Genomic DNA, 20,822 nt, shown 5'->3' with positions numbered 1-20,822 from the left:
TGGAAACAAATGTGCAAATACAGAAAAGTGAAGCAACAGATTCAAGTATCTACTTTCATACTATTGTTGATGTGCTAAAAGTTAATCCTGTTATTTTAATATCAAATCTGGTTATTTGTAATTTGACAGCTCAGATAACAACCACCAAATATGAGACCTTAATGTATCTCAGAATCATTAATGAAGAATCAAGAATGAACACCAACCTATTAGTTCCTCAGTATCTTCATGTTTAATTCTGCAGGCTTCTGGATCACTCATGATCTCACTCTCCTCTTTCACAAACTCCATCATTACTGATTTTAGTTGTTCGGTTTGTTTGGATGCAGATCTTTTCTTGTAGACTGATGGGAAAATTCACAGCATTTATTGGTGGATTAGAGTATGATTGTTTTAGCGCATATACTTAATATAATAAAAATATACTGTATAAAATGCTCTTTATAACCAATCAGAAAAATCATCCATGCAGTTGCAGCAGAGCTTCCTGTTTAATGACCGATTCATTTAGTTTGTGATCGAGTGTATCAGTATATTTAATTTGTTCGAGAACTCGTTCTGAATCAAATGAACGACTGACTGCTTCAGTGAAGAACGTATTCGTTCAGTGGGTCAAACTAGGATTGCAAATTTAAAAAAAAGTCCTTAACTGACAATCGTTAACATTAATGAAAAACAACTGATTAATCATTAACAATATAAATTATAAACTGTTAGTGGTGTACAGCTTGAAACTAAAAAAAAATACAAGATGCATATTTTTCTTCAGTCAAAGATTATTTATACAAAGTTTGATGTTCGATTGTCCAACCGTTCTAACGAAAACCTCTCTGATTTTCTCAACATAAGAGAAAAATTCCTTTCTATAGAAGGAAACGTGAAAACATGAAACAACCACCAAAGTATGTGCATGTAGCCCACTGTTTAACTATCATTTATATACATACACTTAAAAAATCTGAGTATTATTTCCTCTGAATATATTTTCAGTTCATAGTATTTTAATACTATACATTCAGGCTATGTTTAGTATGAATAAGTGATTTTTGTTTTTTATTTATTGTTAAAGGTGCAGTATGTAATAATTTTTCATGTAATATTGGCCTATATTGGCTTGTAATGCAACTTAAAAAAATGAGCTCTTCCTGGACTTCCTAAGTTGCCTATTAAAGCCTGTAGACTGATTTTCATGCGACGGGAGCGGGTCGCTTTTGCCGGGAAAATCCAAAGGATGTGACGTTTATGCGCGCTCTCGAGAGCCTTGCCTCAGTAATAGCGTCTCTTCCGCTATTCAACAGTGACAACAGTCTGCAATACTAGGTATCGTTATCTTAGAGATGGAATCCAGCAAACTTCCGGCTCCCAGCACGACACCGACTCCTACACAAACTCTGAGTAAACAAAAAAACATTTATCTACTGAATCCCGTCTGGCTAAGCGGGAACGTAATCGTGGTCGAGCGAAAACTAGAGTGAACATCGGCAGGGCATTTGATTCCTGCAGGGACCTTTGTTCGGTTTTGGGGATCAAAACCGACCCCGAATTGGCGTTTTCTTATTGGACAGGTAAGCTTACATAACTGCAAAGCATGTGAAATATAGTGCCATAAGGATTGATCTGTGTCATTTCAGCTAAACTACAATAACACATGAAATGAATGCTAGACAATGTTCAAGATAATGCAAAAAGCTCCATTCATTAGTGTAACGTAACTTGATTATACAGAAAATATATACAATCTATTATTATAAAACAATAGCGCATCCATATATCAACATGACAGTTGTGATCACATCAATACTGAATTGTGTCAACATATTTATAATGTACAGTCTATTTTATAAACAGCTACTGTCATCATCCACCAAATTTAGCTAACAGCTATTGATAAAGCTGGCTAGCTAGCTAACGCTGACATAGACTATCATATAAATGTAGTCAATGTATCATGCAAAGAAAAGTGATTACTTCAAACTACAGTCTCGCATAGTCAGACCTATATCCACACTTTATTTTAGCCCTGTTCCAGCATTGGAGAGTCAAATATAATATACAGTCTCAAAGTTTGTAGTAAAACAATCATAACTGTGTAATTTTAATTATGTTACCTCATCTGTCAGCATGATGTCGATGCTTGCTTGCGTCCCCCCGGCGGATCAACATTGCTTGTTGTCATGATGTACTTTAAAACACTATCATGGTGTATGCTGTAAACATAATGTTCATTTATAGAGAAACATTCTGTCATTACATTGAGCCCGCTTCATCTTTACAAGTAAGAAAGTTACGGATACACTTTTGTGTTTTAGACAGAACGTGACATGCAGTGCGCAAGCGGAAGTGTAGTGCGCCCTCTAGTGGTGGATGACTATAAACAGTCTTTTCTCCATATGCTGGCATGATTACCGAACGCATTTGTGCTTAATTTATTAATCGATGATCAACAAGCGTAATCAATTTATGATGAATAATCATCATCGATTCATCATTAACATCCCTTGGTCAAACCAATGACATACTCCTTTACAGTCCGCACAAGAATACTATTGGCTCGTGCTATCGTCAGTCTTTACAGGCAAGAAAATCCACCAAAGTATTCTCACGCTTCAAACTAGAGCTCATTGACTTCAAATGGGAGAGATGTCAGTGAACTAGAAATATGAGTCAGGGGATGGAAGTGAACGACAACAATTTGTTCACTTAAATGATCTGTTCAAAAATACTGAATCGTTTAAGAACAAAACATCACTATTTGATATCTTCCTTTCTTTTGACTGTTAGAATTTACCGCTCTCTAACTTTTTCCTCTTTTGGAGAGTTACCCCAAAAGGGGGCGTCACTTCCACTCGGTTAAGGTTAAGGAAAGGGTTAGGTAAGGGGTTCCCTGTATCTTTAAGGGCAGTTTGGAGCTCAAGCCCCTAGTTGGGGCACTGCCTGCAGCTTTATTCTTCTCAAGCTGACCCTGCTATTAGGACTACACAATTAATCAAAAAAATAATCACGTTTTCAATTTCAGCTTCTGCAATTAAATAATCATGAAAACATGATTTTGGATTTGTAGCTCACATATAAAATATACTAAGATGCCCCACACAAAATATTTAAATGTACAATTATTATTAACTTTTTATAATTCATTAATCTAATGTGTATTATTCTAAATGTATGTTTGCCATTAGAATAACAAGAGAATTCATCAACAATTATGATTTTTGTCATAATCGTGCAGTCGTACCTGCTATAGTTTACTGCTGCATTCAAAACCTGAAAATATGATCCATATTCAGTATTAACAGAATATGTGACATAATAACAATGATAAAAGTGCATCTATGACACAACATTCCTACATAAAAATGATCTGTGATATATGACTTTCAGTAGTCTATCTTCTTATAAAAGCGCAATTGAATCCCGATTATGTTAAATAAATGAATTTACAAACCTGTTCTGAAAGTCAGATGATCTATGAAGAACGTCACAGTCCAGGATCGGGTCAAATGTTGAAGATGAAATCCAGATAAATCAGTAATCCATGTAAGAAGAACGGAGTCCTGTTGACAAAAGAGAAAACATGATCCACTCTGAGAGATTCTTCTTCTTCTCTTTGTTTTTTGGCAGGTTGCAAACAACTTTTAAAGGTGCATACTGTCACCTACTGTACAAGAGTGTGTATCACCACTTAGCTCATATTCTATTTTACAATCTTGTGCATTTTAAAAAGGTAAAAAGTGCCCTCCTGATCTCTCTTACCCCTTCTGTTCCCAATACCCCTTTTAGATCCCACGCCTGTCCTGTTTCTTTTACTTTGTCATGTAAGTTCCTTCTATCAGATTCATATATGGTACAATGCATAATGACACAGTTAGCACACTTATTACTATTTATTTTCCCTAGAACAGCCAACATACTATTTAATCCTGAGTGATCTAATCTGAGTCTTGTTATTATCGTTTCCTCTCTTCTGTTCTTTTCTTTATATACCTTTATTTTAACTGATTTTTGAATTTTATAATATCTCCTTCCTTTCAGATCTCCATTCCTTTATTCTTAATCAGGGCTTTCCCTTATCATTTCCTAATGTAATTGATATTGAGATTTCCTTTTGTAAAGCTTTTTTTTGCAAGCAAGTCAGCACTCTCATTTCCCTTCAGACCTTCATGAGCTGTCACCCAACAAAACTGCACATCTCTAAGGATCCTATACAAATTTTGAAATAGTTCTATGATAAAATCTTCTCTATCACTTTTCCTCGATTGGATGCTTCCCAAAACAGCAATTGAATCAGTGCATATAACCACCCTATCTGGTTTAACCTCTTCAACCCATTGTAACCCTATTATGACTGCCACTAATTCTGCTGTATACACTGATAAATAATCATAAAGTCTTTTAACTATGGTTATTTTAAAATCAGGGATGTATACACCAATTCCCACACTCCCTTGCTTATTCTTTGACCTATCTGTGTACGTTTTAAGGTAGCTGAAATACTTATTTCTTACATATAAACTTGCTTTGTTACCCACTTCATTCGTTTACCATTCTCTTTTCTTCTCTTCTATATTAATATCTATTTCTGTTGTTGGATAAAGCCATGGTGGAATATTACTAATTGGGGTAGTCCTAGTGAACTCTATAGCCTCCAAGCCATATTCACTAGCTCTTCCTTTCGATGTCCATCCAAATCCACTTCTCTTAAATTTGTCATATTCCCAACAATTCTGAATTGTTATTTTTGTGGGGTTTTCCTCTCCACATCCTTTTAACCCAATCCAGTACGTAAGTGATAATTTTTCTCTCCTGAACTCCAATGGTATTTCACCTGCTTCTATTAGGACAGCATTAATGGGGGTTGACTTTATGGCTCCTATACAGAGCCGTAGAGCTCTATACTGTCTAAATAATATATTTAGTAGTATTATCTTAGCTGCTGCTCCATAGACTATACATCCATAATCAATAGTTGATCTCATAATTGCTCTGTATATATCAATTAGTGACTGCTTATCAGCCCCCCAATCATATCCAGCCACTGCTCTTAGTAAATGTATTACTTTCTAGCATTTTGATTCTATATGTTTATATACACTTTCCATGTGTATTTATCATCTAGCCATAGTCCTAAGTACTTAAACTCAGACACCCTCTCCATTGGCTTCCCATATAGTGTCAGCTTCTCAACATCAATCTTTCGCTTATTTGTAAATATCATATAGCAGGACTTATTCATTGACAGCTTAAACCCCCATTTATATGACCATTTTTCCACTTTCTTTATTGCTTCTCTTAATTTTCCTATTACATATTTCACATTTCTTCCCCTTATCCATATAGCCCCATCATCTGCATATAATGCAGATTTGATACATCCTTCAAGATCTGAGAAAATGTAATTTATCATGATATTAAACAGTGTAGGACTGATTACACTACCCTGTGGGATACCATTATCAATTTCAATGTCCTTAGAAACTTCCTCCCCAACCTTGACTTTAATTTTCCTGTCTGATAAAGTCTAGTAATCAATTATATAATCTCCCTCTCATACCCATATTACTTAATTTAATGAGCAACCCTTCTTTCCACATGGAATCGTATGCCTTTTCAATGTCAAAATAGACTATTGCCATTAACTCTTTTATTTTCATAGCCTTTTCCAATTAATTACTTACTCGATCAAGAGCGTCAGTTGTGGATCTTCCTTTTCTAAATCCAAACTGATACTTACATAATAATCCTCTCTGTTCCAGAACATACAGTTGCAATCAAAATTATTCAACCCCCCTGACCAGCAATACATTCTGGTGATGTGAATTAAAACACATCAACTAAAACCTCAGTAAATAGTCAAAGTAAGTTTTTAATACACATTTGAGTGATTTTGAGAACAAAGAGTCCAGTTTACCCAAATTTTAAAATAAAAAATAACTAATTCTCTCCACAAATGTCATGTCAAATATATTCAGCCCCCAAAGTCAATCATTTGCGGAGCATCCTTTATCCTTAATAAAAGCAAATAAATGTTTCAGGTAAGTGTTCTCAGGCTTCGGACACCTCTATTAGAATCTTTACACATTTCTCATGAGCAAAAGCTTCTAGCTCATTGACATTCTTTGGTTTCTGTGCTGCCACTGCTTCCTTGAAATCCCAACAAAGGTTTGCAATGGGATTTTAATGATGGACTGAAAGAGCCATTTAAAGACATTCCACGACCTATCCCTGAACCAGATTTTGGACAACTTGGATGTGTCCTTGGTGTTATTGTCTTGCTGGAAAGTCCAGTGATCACCGAGCTTCAATTTACACACTGAAGGCATCTTTTCATGCCAAAATGGCCTGATACCTGAAAGAATCCATGGTGTCAGTCACATAGTCAGGATAGCCGTTTCCTGCAGCCACAAAACACCCCCATAACAGGACTGACCCACCTCCATGCTTGACTGTGGGGATGGTGTCGTTCTTGTCATCACCTTTTCATCTTACTCCAGACGTACTGCTGACCCATGGGCCTAAAACTCATTTTCAGTTTAGTGTCATACATCTATAAAACCCTCTTCCAGGACTCCACAGGTCTTTCCTAATTACTTCTTGAATATTCAGTCAACTGGAGTCAACATTCCCCTTGGTGAAGTTTTGCTTTCTTCCACACCCCAAGAAGGTTGCTGTTGTACCATATTTAAAAACATGTATGAATGGTGCTGTCAACTTTGTCTATTGGAAATTGAAGTGCCTTGGAAATGTACTTTTAGCCATGTCCTTTCTTGTGTAATGAAATAATCTCCTCTGTTAGCTTTTGAGACAGCTTATTTTTAATTGCATTTTTTGCATAGAAATACATTTTTGCTTACAACGCTAAAACATAAAACTTAAATAAGTGCCATTGCAGATTGATAACTTAATTTTGTTTTAAAACAATTACTTGTGTAGCCTTACATATTTAAGAAACAGCTACATGTAATAGGGGTTGAATAATTATGACATGGATGTATTTTAATAAAATCCTGCTATTTAGAAATATTAGGTTACATATTCACACTATGACTTTGAATGTGTCACTCAACTGATATAGATGTGAAGTTTAAAAATTCTGGGTCATCAGAAAAGCTTACCTTTGTAAATCCTTACTGTCTGGGGGGGTTGAATAATTTCGATTGCAACTGTATGTTAATCTACTTACTATTATTTTTTCCATCCATTTACATAAGTGTGAGGTCAAAGCTATGGGCCTGTAATTTCCAAGATCAGCAGGATCTTTCCCTGGTTTGTTGAATGGTAATATTATCACCTCTTTCCACACGTTTGTATAACTCCTTCCCTCCATATTTTATTAAAGAGTCTCTGTATAATCTTCAAAGATTCCACATGCATCTGTCTAAACATGGCATAACTTAACTGACCTTGTCCTGGGGCTGAATACCCGGTGTCTTGCAAGGCTATTTTAAGTTCCGAAATTGAAATATCCACATCAAGAGCTGACATATCATCTTCTCTCTTTTCCCCTCACATTTTCATTTACTCTGATTGCCCGTTCTTTTTCTTGTCTATGAATATCATCTAGATGTTCACCACTGTGTATTGCAGCAAATGAGATTCCCAGAACATCAGCCTTCTCTTTGTCTGTTACTGGCATCTTCTCTCCATCTACTAATGCAGGGATTTTTGTTACCTTCCTTTTCCCACTCATTTGTTTAAACATGTTCCAGATATCTTTTAGTTCGGTTTCTCTACCAATGGTGGAACAGAATTCCCTCCATGTCCTCTTTTTGGTATTTTTAATTGTCCTTCGGGCAGTTGCTCTTTTCCTTTGGTAATCAATTATGTTCTCATGTGTTAAGTTTTTCTTGAATACTCTAAATGCTTTATTTCGTTCTTTAATGGTTCTACTGCACTCCTCATTCCACCATGGTACAACTTTCTTTCTCCCTTTTGTTACTTTCCTTGGTATACATAATGTCGCAGCATTAAATATATACTCTGTGACTTGCCTTGAGCATTCCTCTATGGTACCTTCTAATGTAACCATGTGTGCTGATTCCCTGCAACATATTTTGAATTTTTCCCAATCAGCCTTATCAAAACACCATCTAGTGATTGAGTTCCCTACTTGCATTGATACATTTGTATTTATTATAGTGAGAACTGGGAAATGATCACTTCCTACAGTCGAGTCTTTCTTGACATACCATTCACACATATTAACTAACTTATCTGATACCAGAGTAATGTCCAAACATGAAACTGATCCCTATTCATGTCTACTCTTGTTCCTTTTCCATCATTAATAGACTTCATCCATTAACTCTTCAACTATTCTTCCATTAATATCTGCGTAATTTCCACCCCATAAACTACTATGAGCATTAAAATCACCACACCAAATTTCCTTTTTTAAAACCTTTCCTCCTATTTCATTTAACATTTCAATTGTTAACTTTTTACATGGATTGTAAAAATTAATTAATTTAATATTTCCTTCTTTCCCTGCACAACAGATTTCAATTACGGTACATTCCCATTTTTCAGGAGATGTAATCACTCTGAAAGCTACCCCATCTTTGATAAAGGTAGCACACCCTCCACCACTTTGATTGTTACCTCTATCATGTCTTATTGCACTATAACTTGGAATTCTAAAATTAACCATGTTTCTTGTACCCATACTATTTCTGGAACTATTTCCAAATTGTAAATATACTTTTTAAATTCTTGACCATTAGCTATAAGGCTTCTCACTTTCCATTGAAGTATGTGCAGAACCATGATCAGAATCTCAACCCTCAGCATATTTTTTTATCCACCTTCAGTTACTGATAACAATGCATGTATCTGATCTGCTTTCATTTCTCTCATGTCAAGAAACCTACCTGCTGCCTCTACAATGACTTTTATTCCATCACTTTTCTTTTTAAATTGTGCGGTAACATTAATGATGTGACAAATGAAGGCTACAAACTTCACTTTCTTCACTACTAATATATCCTCATCAAATTTACACTTGTGATTACAATCAGTCACCGTAGGGACCGGTCCATGGATTACCTCCTGAAAACCTGATATGTCATCCCTTTGGCCTGTTTAATTTTGGCCTCTTCTGTTGTCATTCCTGTAAGTATTTCCTTTCTCCTTGACTTGCTTTAGAGCTTCTGCATATGAGGTTTTACTCATTATCTTTACTCTTTGAACTTATTTGGGTTCTTTTTGGACAATACACCCTCCATAAGCTGCACTGTGACCTCCTCCACAGTTACAGCATTTCACTTTGGCATTCTTTTCACATTTTCCATACTCATGCTGACCACCACATCTCGCACATCTTAGTTTACCATTACATTGCTGAGCTATGTCTCCCATTCTTTGGCATTTATAACATCTAAGAGGATTCGGGATAAATTCCCGTACTCTAAAGTTCATATATCCCATTTGCACTGATTTTGGCAAACTTTTCTCAAACTGAATTACTAAAAGATAAGGTTTCCTTAATTGAACCATCCTTTCTACTCTTCAGTCTTGTGGCCTCTATTACCTTACCTCCTTGCATCTCTTTTTTGACATATTCCATCGACATGCTCAACGGAACTCCTAAAATTACTCCTCTTACTCATTCTTTCACCATTAAGTGTAGTCATTCCTAGTATCTTATCCTGCTGCTGTTTGTTGGATGCATATATTAAAGGGGTTTATTTTATTTTGTACTGTTCTCTGAGGTCCACTTATAATGTTATCAAGATTTTTTTACATCAAAAAACATCAATTTAGAAGTAATAGGCTATTTTCTGTCCTGTTTTGACTCCCCTCATCATAACACACCATTTGAATAGGCGTGGCGGATAGTAAATGGCCACTGGTATGATTGGCTAAGTTTTGCATATTTAAAATTTTTCAACGCCCCCGTCTGTACACGTGTGGAATTGTTTTGAAAACTTCCGATGTTGAGAAATGGCAGCCATAATAAATTCAGCCATACATGTTTGAGCCAGAGTCTGATTCCGAATCACAAGATAATGAACCTGCACCTCAAATGGCAAGGATACTACAGCATGGTAAATAATCATCTTTATTTATATTTATACTTTATGTATTTGTGAGGTAGTTAGCCTATTACATTATATTAGAGTTTAGCCGAAGACACTACAGAAAGCTGTTTGTGTAGTTATGTTGTTAACATTTATGCATATTACATGTTTTATATTTCATTGGTTGTTGCATATAAAGTTTAGATACTAGGCGTTAATACAGTTATAGCTGACAAAGGATAATTCGCACTGCTTCATGTAAACGAAGTATAAATGAATGTACCATCGTTTGTCAAGCTGTCATTTTTATATTCATCGTCCATCATTTTCATTAAAGTAAAATACTTGTTCCAAAGGACAGCTATGTGCCCACTGATGTAAACTTCTGCATGTACAGGTGCATCTCAATAAATTAGAATGTCGTGGAAAAGTTCATTTATTTCAGTAATCCAACTCAAATTATGAAACTCATGTATTAAATAAATTCAGTGCACACAGACTGAAGTAGTTTAAGTCTTTGGTTCTTTTAATTGTGATGATTTTGGCTCACATTTAACAAAAACCCACCAATTCACTATCTCAAAAAATTAGAATATGGTGACATGCCAATCAGCTAATCAACTCAAAACACCTGCAAAGGTTTCCTGAGCCTTCAAAATGGTCTCTCAGTTTGGTTCACTAGGCTACACAATCATGGGGAAGAATGTTGATCTGACAGTTGTCCAGAAGACAATCATTGACACCCTTCACAAGGAGGGTAAGCCACAAACATTCATTGCCAAAGAAGCTGGCTGTTCACAGAGTGCTGTATCCAAGCATGTTAACAGAAAGTTGAGTGGAAGGAAAAAGTGTGGAAGAAAAAGATGCACAACCAACCGAGAGAACCGCAGCCTTACGATTGTCAAGCAAAATCGATTCAAGAATTTGGGTGAACTTCACAAGGAATGGACTGAGGCTGGGGTCAAGGCATCAAGAGCCACCACACACAGACATGTCAAGGAATTTGGCTACAGTTGTTGTATTCCTCTTGTTAAGCCACTCCTGAACCACAGACGATGTCAGAGGTGTCTTACCTGGGCTAAGGAGAAGAAGAACTGGACTGTTGCCCAGTGTTCCAAAGTCCTCTTTTCAGATGAGAGCAAGTTTTATATTTCATTTGGAAACCAAGGTCCTGGAGTCTGGAGGAAGGGTGGAGAAGCTCATAGCCCAAGTTGCTTGAAGTCCAGTGTTAAGTTTCCACAGTCTGTGATGATTTGGGGTGCAATGTCATCTGCTGGTGTTGGTCCATTGTGTTTTTTGAAAACCAAAGTCACTGCACCCGTTTACCAAGAAATTTTGGAGCACTTCATGCTTACTTCTGCTGACCAGCTTTTTAAAGATGCTGATTTCATTTTCCAGCAGGATTTTCACCTGCCCACACTGCCAAAAGCACCAAAAGTTGGTTAAATGACCATGGTGTTGGTGTGCTTGACTGGCCAGCAAACTCACCAGACCTGAACCAAGAGGAAAATGAGAAACAAGAGACCAAAAAATGCAGATGAGCTGAAGGCCACTGTCAAAGAAACCTGGGCTTCCATACCACCTCAGCAGTGCCACAAACTGATCACCTCCATGCCACGCCGAATTGAGGCAGTAATTAAAGCAAAAGGATCCCCTACCAAGTATTAAGTACATATACAGTAAATGAACATACTTTCCAGAAGGCCAACAATTCACTAAAAATGTTTTTTTTATTGGTCTTATGATGTATTCTAATTTTTTGAGATAGTGAATTGGTGGGTTTTTGTTAAATGTGAGCCAAAATCATCACAATTAAAAGAACCAAAGACTTAAACTACTTCAGTCTGTGTGCACTGAATTTATTTAATACACGAGTTTCACAATTTGAGTTGAATTACTGAAATAAATGAACTTTTCCACGACATTCTAATTTATTGAGATGCACCTGTATGTATGACAGCCTACATCCTTCATAGATGGATGCTGCTGTGATTTAGGTTAAAAATGCATAAATACTCAGTACATATCAAACGATCTGTAAAAACAGACAAAGCAATAGTGACCACGTAATAAAAACAGTTACACTTGTGTGGTGCGACATTACTGTCGGATCCAATATAGTCGGCACAGCATTGTCTTTTAGTTTCAATCTTTCTGAAAATCCTGCATCCAATTGTGCCTTGTTTGTAAACGAATCCGCGGTAAAGGACCAAGTTCTTACTGATGCGGTCTGGAACTTCATTAAAAATAAAGTACATCCACTCTTTCCTAATGTTGGGATCAGAAGGAAGGCAATACAAAGACTGTGTTTTTCCACAACTTGGCAATGCACAGCGTCTTGTTGTCTTCGGAGCCATCTTTATCGTTTGGTTTCTGCGTAGACCAGTGTTTTCCTCTCTCGTTATTTACCTACTACATGCGTGAATCGGTGGACGGGGCTAAACATGCAGTGATGTAGAACAGGCGTTGATCTTCTTCTGTGGAGGTGGTGTTTAGCCACACTATTACGTAATAAAGTGGCACATTCCACAACCTGTCGTTTTGGCAGATTGGCTTCAATATAAGATGTTTTTAGACTAACGATTAAGTTTTGAGTTCTGAAACTTACAGGATGTTTTTATAGTACAATGACCTCTTATATGTCAAAAGATCAAGGGAATTTTGATTTCTCAGTTCTTGACCCTTTTAATACATTTTTGTTGTTCAATAATCTAGCAGATTTGACTTTTCCAATCTCTTTCTCTATTGCTCTTGTTAGTCTTATTGGATGATAATGCCTGCCATCTTGATTGAACTCAACAACAACTTTCCACTCAATAGTTTGTGTTAGATGAAAACTGCTCTGACTATCATATAGACTAGATCTTGATTTTTTAGTCGTATTACTTCTACCAGACTCACTATTATCAGTCGAACTTCTCATTCTAGCCATCCGATCCTCTCCTTTCAAAGCCCCTTTCTGCTTCACAGATTTAGCCATTATCCACTCCATTTCATTTCCTCCATCTGAGCTAGTTGACATGTTTATACAGTCAGAGTACAGTTTATGCTAACCGCCAAATGATGTTTCTTTACCATGCAATTTTAGGTTTTCAGTCAATCCGTCAAGGCGCTCTCCCAAGAACACGTCGAAATGCCCACGCTGCGCCAACAGGAAGCTCCACTCTGAGAGATTTGAGACAACCCCTCCTTTTCTTTTCTTTTTCTTCCCGCCAAATCCGAGATGAGAGAACGAGCCTCTTAAAGCGACAGTACACTGTGTTGATCAAACCATCCTTAACTTTAAATCTCATGCAACTTTTTCTGTGTAAAAATACGTCCTTTTGTCCCATCTTAATATGCGGATACAAATAGCTGCTGTGATAAAGTTATTCCCACACTCAAAGCACACATGATCCTTCTCATGAGTGTGTATTTTCTGGTGCACTTTCAAACTGTCCAGCCGTGTAAAACACTTTCCACAGAACACACAAAGGGCTTCTCCTTTCAGATGTTTCCTCAAGTCTCATATCACATTAAAATGTCTCAGTTTTATTGACTTTTCTCCAGAGAGACAGTGTAGATGATTTATCAGTCTGTATGGGGTTCCTCTGATTTTATTGTAAACGATGCCGTTTGGAAAAACACTATTATAATTACTTTATAAATAAATATTAAACTTTTAGGGCTGATTAAACCATTATAACTATATTTTCTGTAGGTTTTTTTTAAGGGAATAAATAGAAGAATAAAAATGTGCAGACAAATCAAATATACAAATAAATACTGTGAGGAGATTTATACCTCCTAGATATCAAAATTGGTGATGCTGTATTTTACCTCAGTCTATTAGCACAAACAAAATGTGTTTCTGTGGCAATTTACAGATGATCTCATTATATTACCATGATGAATTAGGTGAAAACAGTGAACTATTGGCATGAAATAAAGAGGCTTTTCAGCCTGATGGGCCTTTTATTTCTGTTGGGCTATTGACACTAATGAAACACGACTTTCAGAATAATTAGAAGAGACCTGACTTTATTCTGTGGAAATTAAATTAATTTAAATGTTTTCTTTTTTATGCAAAATGGCCAAATTATTTTCTAAGAAAGAGTTTATGAAACAAGTCAAATAGAAACAAATAGGCGGTATACAGTCAGCAGGACGCTTGTATTCATTCATAGTCGTGATTAATAAATTAAAAAGTGCATGAATAGCGACACCTGCTGGTGATAAACAGACAGTGACAAACATATGAGGGTATTTTTGGAGCAAAACAACTGAGCTCCTGTGACAGTGGAATTTGTAGTTGTAGAGATTATCCACACATGTGTATCAGTAAATTTGAAGTCACAGAGAAAAATGTTTTAAGAGTTGCAAACTTGTAGATTTTTTTCTCTCTCCCACAAACACAACACAACAGTTACGCCTTCTCAAATTCTTCATTGCAGGTGCACAAATCCTATTCTACAAATCACAAATTAAGAAACTCATACGCTCACATTTTTACTACAGTTGCTGCAGTGAATATGGTGCAAAACACATTCACACACCCGCATCAAAAAACATGACGTCACAGACAAATTTTGCTCATCCGCAAATCAGTATGTGAATTCATCCAATGAGAGTTGCACACTTGCAGAATATTTTCTCACAATTTTTTTTTCTTGGATATTTTTCTAGCACAAACACAAGTACATAACTACAACTGCTTGAATCTGCTGCTACGAGTCTCAAACAAGTAAAGGGATGTCAGAGTTTGCACTACATTAGGCAATTTGCCTAGTAATTATTTTCCCATAGGGAAGCAGTCTTGAAACTGGAATCTGCAGTGAGTCACAGAGCGGGTTAATTAACATTTTATAAAGCCTATAGGCGATTTAAAGCATGTTTTTCATCCAATGTCACTGCAAATAGGTGTTCCATATAATATAAAATCAATATTGACGTAGTCTAAGAATAGTAAGTTCTCTCACTCCCATGTGCTCTGCAGTGTCCCACTTAATCACCTCTGCTGACCTGCAACAGAGGCTTAATCACTTGGAAACTGGTGCTTCCTCACGAAACTAAGCTAGAGTTTAGTGAGTGAGCGATAATGTTAGGTCATATTTATCATTGTTCTCTGTGCCTTGACTATAACAAATAGAATTCTGGTATTTTAATTTCAGGTTTGTTTTATGCAAAACTTATAAATTATTATAGTCCATGTGTGATCCACATTACACGTTTAAAAATGTTAATTAACCCGCTCTGTGACACTGCAGCTTCCCTATGGGAGTAATAATTACTGGGCAAATTGCCTACTGTAGTGCAAACTCTGACATCCCTTTACTTTACTATGGTACTCCTATAAAAATTACTATCCACCAAAAACAAACAAAACAAAAACAAAAAGAAAAAAAAAACATGGTGCCCATGATTTTCTGACCATAGTAAATTCTCATAAGGGTAATCTTACATTAGGTGCATACTTATGACATGATACTCACCTGCGAAAACCCACCCTGTTCTGTCATTTTTCTAGAAGGTAAAGCAGAAGAGAATATAAGGAATAAATCGTTTAATATGAGGGTATCATTTAATATGAGACGACTGAATAGCAAACATAACAGTGCAGGTAACCTAGCGTTAGCTAACCTTCGTGAAACAAGAAAGGCTAATCTAAGAAACACTGATTACCAACCGTAGCTGACCAGCGTGCATATTTAAACTATAAACAAATGTATAACGGTAAGTGATTTCAGAAAAAGAAAGGAAAAACATACCTTTATTGGTATTTGCCACTGCCAGCTCGAGAAGATGCTCATGGATGTTTTGTTTTTTTTTTCTGCTCATTCGGGCGCCACGTTCCGCCAACGGTTAGGCGCCCAAACCAGCTCTTCTGATTGGCCAAAACTCTGTGATCTCTGACCAGTGCCCACCGCTGCCTCTACAGATGCACAAATCACTTTTGCTCCATATTTTACATAGATATGTGGTGCAAAAGGGAGAGCGCACAAAACTTGTAATTTGCAAGCGAAAAACAGTGTTTGAGACTCGCAGCAGCAGATTCAAGCAGTTGTAGTTATGTACTTGAAAAATATCCAAGAATTTTTTTTTTTTTTGTTAGAAAATATTCTACAAGTGTGCAACTCTCATTGGATGAATTCACATACTGATTTGCGGATGAGCAAAATTTGTCTGTGACGTCACGTTTTTTGATGCGGGTGTGTGAATGTGTTTTGCACCATATTCACTGCAGCAACTGTAGTAAAAATGTGAGCGTATGAGTTTCTTAATTTGTGATTTGTAGAATAGGATTTGTGCACCTGCAATGAAGAATTTGAGAAGGTGTAACTGTTGTGTTGTGTTTGTGGGAGAAAGAAAAAAATCTACAAGTTTGCAACTCTTAAAACATTTTTCTCTGTGACTTCAAATTTACTGGTACACGTGTGGATAATCTCTACAACTACAAACTCCACTGTCACAGGAGCTCAGTTGTTTTGCTCCAAAAATACCCTCATAGCAACATCGTCAAGTCTTTTATTTATCCCACACAAAACAAATCTAGCCTTTATATCAAACGATGTTCCCATACTGTTAATAACTAAACTACAAAACATTTAAATCATGAATATTTACCTCTTAAAATAAAGTGACAGCATGTACTTGTCTGAACTATTTTGTGACGGCAGCGTTTTCTTTACTAACATTTGGAATTGTATTTCTTCTCATATTGTCTTTAACCCCACACATGCAAATGCAACATCCAAAAGTACTAAAACTGTTTTTAATATGGAGCATTTTAATTAGTGTACCTTTGAGTCTACTCATTATAGACATAATACAAACATTACACATTAGTTTTAACAAATTAACTGCACTGAAAAACATCTGAAGAAGTTAAAACTAGATTTTGCAGAATATTTCATTTCTCATAATTTCATTTAGAATCAGCAGCACACTCTATACAACACATTAAAGGAATAAATGAAACAACACATTAAATTACATGTCCCAGCTTGATTGATTTTTTTGTGAACAATTCATACAGTAGAAATGCTGGCAAGAACAAAAACCTGATTTAAATCCACACGATGAACAAGTGTTCACCCTGAGAACTGTGGATGAAGCTTTTTCATATGACTCTGTAGATGACTTGATTGGATGAAACTCTTCCCACATGGAGGGCAGTGGTACGGTTTCTCTCTAGTGTGGATCTTCTCATGTCTTTTCAGGTAAGACGTCAGAGTGAATCTCTTGTCACAGTGTGAACACTTGTAAGGTTTTTCTCCAGTGTGAATTCTCTGGTGCTCTATCAATCTACCAGCTCTGGTAAAAGTCTTTTCACACTGAAAGCACACATGATCTTTCATACCGGTGTGTGTTTTCTGGTGCTGTTTCAAACCATCAAATCGTGCAAAACTCTTTCCACAATCAGAACACACATATGGCTTTTCCTTTGTATGAACTTTCAGGTGTTGCTTCAGGGATGATTCTACTCTAAAATTTTTACCACACTGATCGCAGTTAAATGGTCTTTCTCCAGTGTGAGAGAGCAGATGATCACGGAGACATTTTGACAGAACAAAACTCTTTCCACACTGATCACATGTGAACGGCTTCTCTCCAGTGTGGATTCTCATGTGTCCATCGAATGCTCCTTTTTGTGCAAAACTCTTTCCACACTTATCACATGTGTAGGGCTTTTTTTCAGCGTGAATTATTATGTGGTTCTTAAGGATTGCTTTACATGTGAAACTCTTTCCACACTGATCACACGTGTGGGGTTTCTCTCCAGTATGAATTCTTATGTGCGTCTTAAAGCTTTCTTTACGTGTGAAACTCTTTCCACACTGATCACACGTGTACGGCTTCTCTCCAGTGTGAACTCTCATGTGTCCATCGAGTACTACTTTTTGTGCAAAACTCTTTCCACACTGATCACATGTGTACGGCTTCTTTTCAGCGTGAATTATTATGTGGTTCTTAAGGATTTTTTTACATGTGAAACTCTTTCCACACTGATCACACGTGTGCGGCTTCTCTCCAGTATGAATTCTTATGTGCATCTTAAAGCTTTCTTTATGTGTGAAACTCTTTCCACATTGATCACATGTGTATGGCTTCTCTCCAGTGTGCATTCTCATGTGTCTCGTAAGGGATTGTTTTTGTGCAAAACTCTTTCCACACTGATCACATGTGTATGGCTTCGCTCCAGTGTGGATTCTCATGTGTCCATCAAGTACTACTTTTTGTGCAAAACTCTTTCCACACTGATCACATGTGTACGGCTTCTTTTCAGCGTGAATTATTATGTGGTTCTTAAGGGTTTTTTTACATGTGAAACTCTTTCCACACTGATCACACGTGTGCGGCTTCTCTCCAGTGTGCATTCTCATGTGAATCATAAGGGACTGTTTTTGTGCAAAACTCTTTCCACACTGATCACATGTGTACGGTTTCTCTCCAGTATGAACTCTCATGTGAATCTCAAGGTGTCTTTTACATCTGAATCTCTTTCCACACTGATCACATGTGTACGGTTTCTCTCCAGTGTGAACTCTCATGTGAATCTCAAGGTGTCTTTTACATCTGAAACTCTTTCCACACTGACTGCAGGTGAAAGACTTTTTGGCTTCTGCTCTGTCAGTATTTTTCTCTGTGAACTTGTTTTCAGTTTGTGAAAGTATTTCCAGCTCTTGACTTTCCTCCTTCACATCCATCAGGTCTACAATGAACATATGAAATCATCAAAAATGTAATTCAAATGGAGACAAATGTGCAAATACAGAAAAGTGAAAAACAGATTCAAGTATCTACTTTCATACTATTGTTGATGTGCTAAAGGTTAATCCTGTTATTTTAATATCAAATCTCGTTATTTGTTATTTGACAGTTCAGATAACAACCACCAAATATGAGACCTTAATGTATCTCAGAATCATTAATGAAGAATCAAGAATGAACACCAACCTATTAGTTCCTCAGTATCTTCATGTTTAATTCTGCAGGCTTCTGGATCACTCATGATCTCACTCTCCTCTTTCACAAACTCCATCGTTACTGATTTTAGTTGTTCGGTTTGTTTGGATGCAGATCTTTTCTTGTAGACTGATGGGAAAATTCACAGCATTTATCGGTTTATTAGAGTATGATTGTTTTAGCGCATATACTTAATATAATAAACATATACTGTATAAAATGCTCTTTATAACCAATAAGAAAAATCATCCATGTGGATGCAGCAGAGCTTCCTGTTTAATGACCGATTCATTTAGTTTGTGATCGAGTGTATCAGTATATTTAGTTTGTTCGCGAACTCGTTCTGAATCAAATGAACGACTGACTGCTTCAGTGAAGAACGGATTCGTTCAGTGGGTCAAATTAGGATTGCAAATAAAATAAAAATGTCCTTAATCGACAATCGTTAAGGTTAATGAATAACAACTGATTAATCATTATCAATAAAAATTATAAACTGTTAGTGGTGTACAGCTTGAATCTCAAAAAATACAAGATGCATATTTTTCTTCAGTCAAAGATTATTTATACAAAGTTTTATGTTCGATTGTCCAACCATTCTAATGAAAACCTCTCCGATTTTCTCAACATAAGAGGAAAATTCCTTTCTGTAGAAGGGAACATGAAAACATGAAACAGCCACCAAAGTATGTGCATGTAGCCCACTGTTTAACTATCATTTAAATACATACACTTAAAAAATCTGAGTATTATTTCCTCTGAATATATTTTCAGTTCATAGTATTTTAATACTGTACAATCAGGCTATGATTAGTATGAATACGTGATTTTTTTTATTTACTGTTAATGTATTAACATGTATGCTGGCATGATTACTGAACACATTTGTGCTTCATTTATTAATCGACGATCAATAAGTTTAATCAGTTTACTCCGAATAATCGTCACCGATTCATCATTAACATCCCTTGGTCAAACCAATGATATACTCCTTTACAGTCCGCACAAGAATACTATTGGCTCGTGCTATCGTCAGTCTTTACAGGCAAGAAAATCCACCAAAGTATTCTCACGCTTCAAACTAGAGCTCATTGACTTCAAATGGGAGAGATGTCAGTGAACTAGAAATATGAGTCAGGGGATGGAAGTGAACGACAATGATTTGTTCACTTAAAAGATCTGTTCAAAAATACTGAATCGTTATGAACAAAACATCACTATTTGGAATCTTCCTTTCTTTTGACTGTTAGAATTTACCGTTCTCTAACTTTTTTCCTCTTTTGGAGAGTCGTGGAAATGTAATTGTGGGTTTTTTCCTTTAACTGTTGCAGCAATGGGAATGTAAGAATTATATTTTCAGTGGCTCCCATTCACCACTATAGAAGTTTACTCTGCTATTAGGACTGCTTAATTAATAAACAATAATCGAGTTCTCAATTTCAGCTGCTGCAATTCAGAAATCATGAAAACTGTGAAGTTACAGCACTCCATTTAGATCTGCTCCCATTGCATCAGAAGTTTTTATTTACAACATATTTCCTGTCCGTTGTGTGTATTCATGCAACAGCAAATCAGAGGAGTTTAAATTAGTCTATTATCATAACAGTAAAGACAACATAGTCCTTCACTTTCTGTCTATAAGTTTTTCTTAACTCTTTTGTTCAAGCAATATAGTAATTCAGGAACAGTTATCAGCTGGTTTTGGATTTGTAGCTCACATATAAAATATACTAAGATGCCCCACACAAAATAAGTATTTAAATTTACAATTATTTTTAACTTTTTATAATTCATTAATCTAATGTATATTATTCTAAATGTATGTTTGCCATTAGAATAACAAGAGAATTCATCAACAAT

General features: G+C 36.2%; 1 pseudogene; it reads right to left on the bottom strand.

Moving 5' to 3' along the window:
• LOC127438050 (zinc finger protein 234-like) overlaps positions 1 to 20,822 on the bottom strand; it is a 173,643-nt pseudogene that overhangs the window by 14,258 nt on the left and 138,563 nt on the right.

This window comes from Myxocyprinus asiaticus, chromosome 49 (assembly GCF_019703515.2).
Source record: "Myxocyprinus asiaticus isolate MX2 ecotype Aquarium Trade chromosome 49, UBuf_Myxa_2, whole genome shotgun sequence".
Taxonomy (NCBI): Eukaryota; Metazoa; Chordata; class Actinopteri; order Cypriniformes; family Catostomidae; genus Myxocyprinus; species Myxocyprinus asiaticus.
Note: the sequence above shows the minus strand (reverse complement) of the source record. Positions and strands in the feature narration are given on the sequence as shown.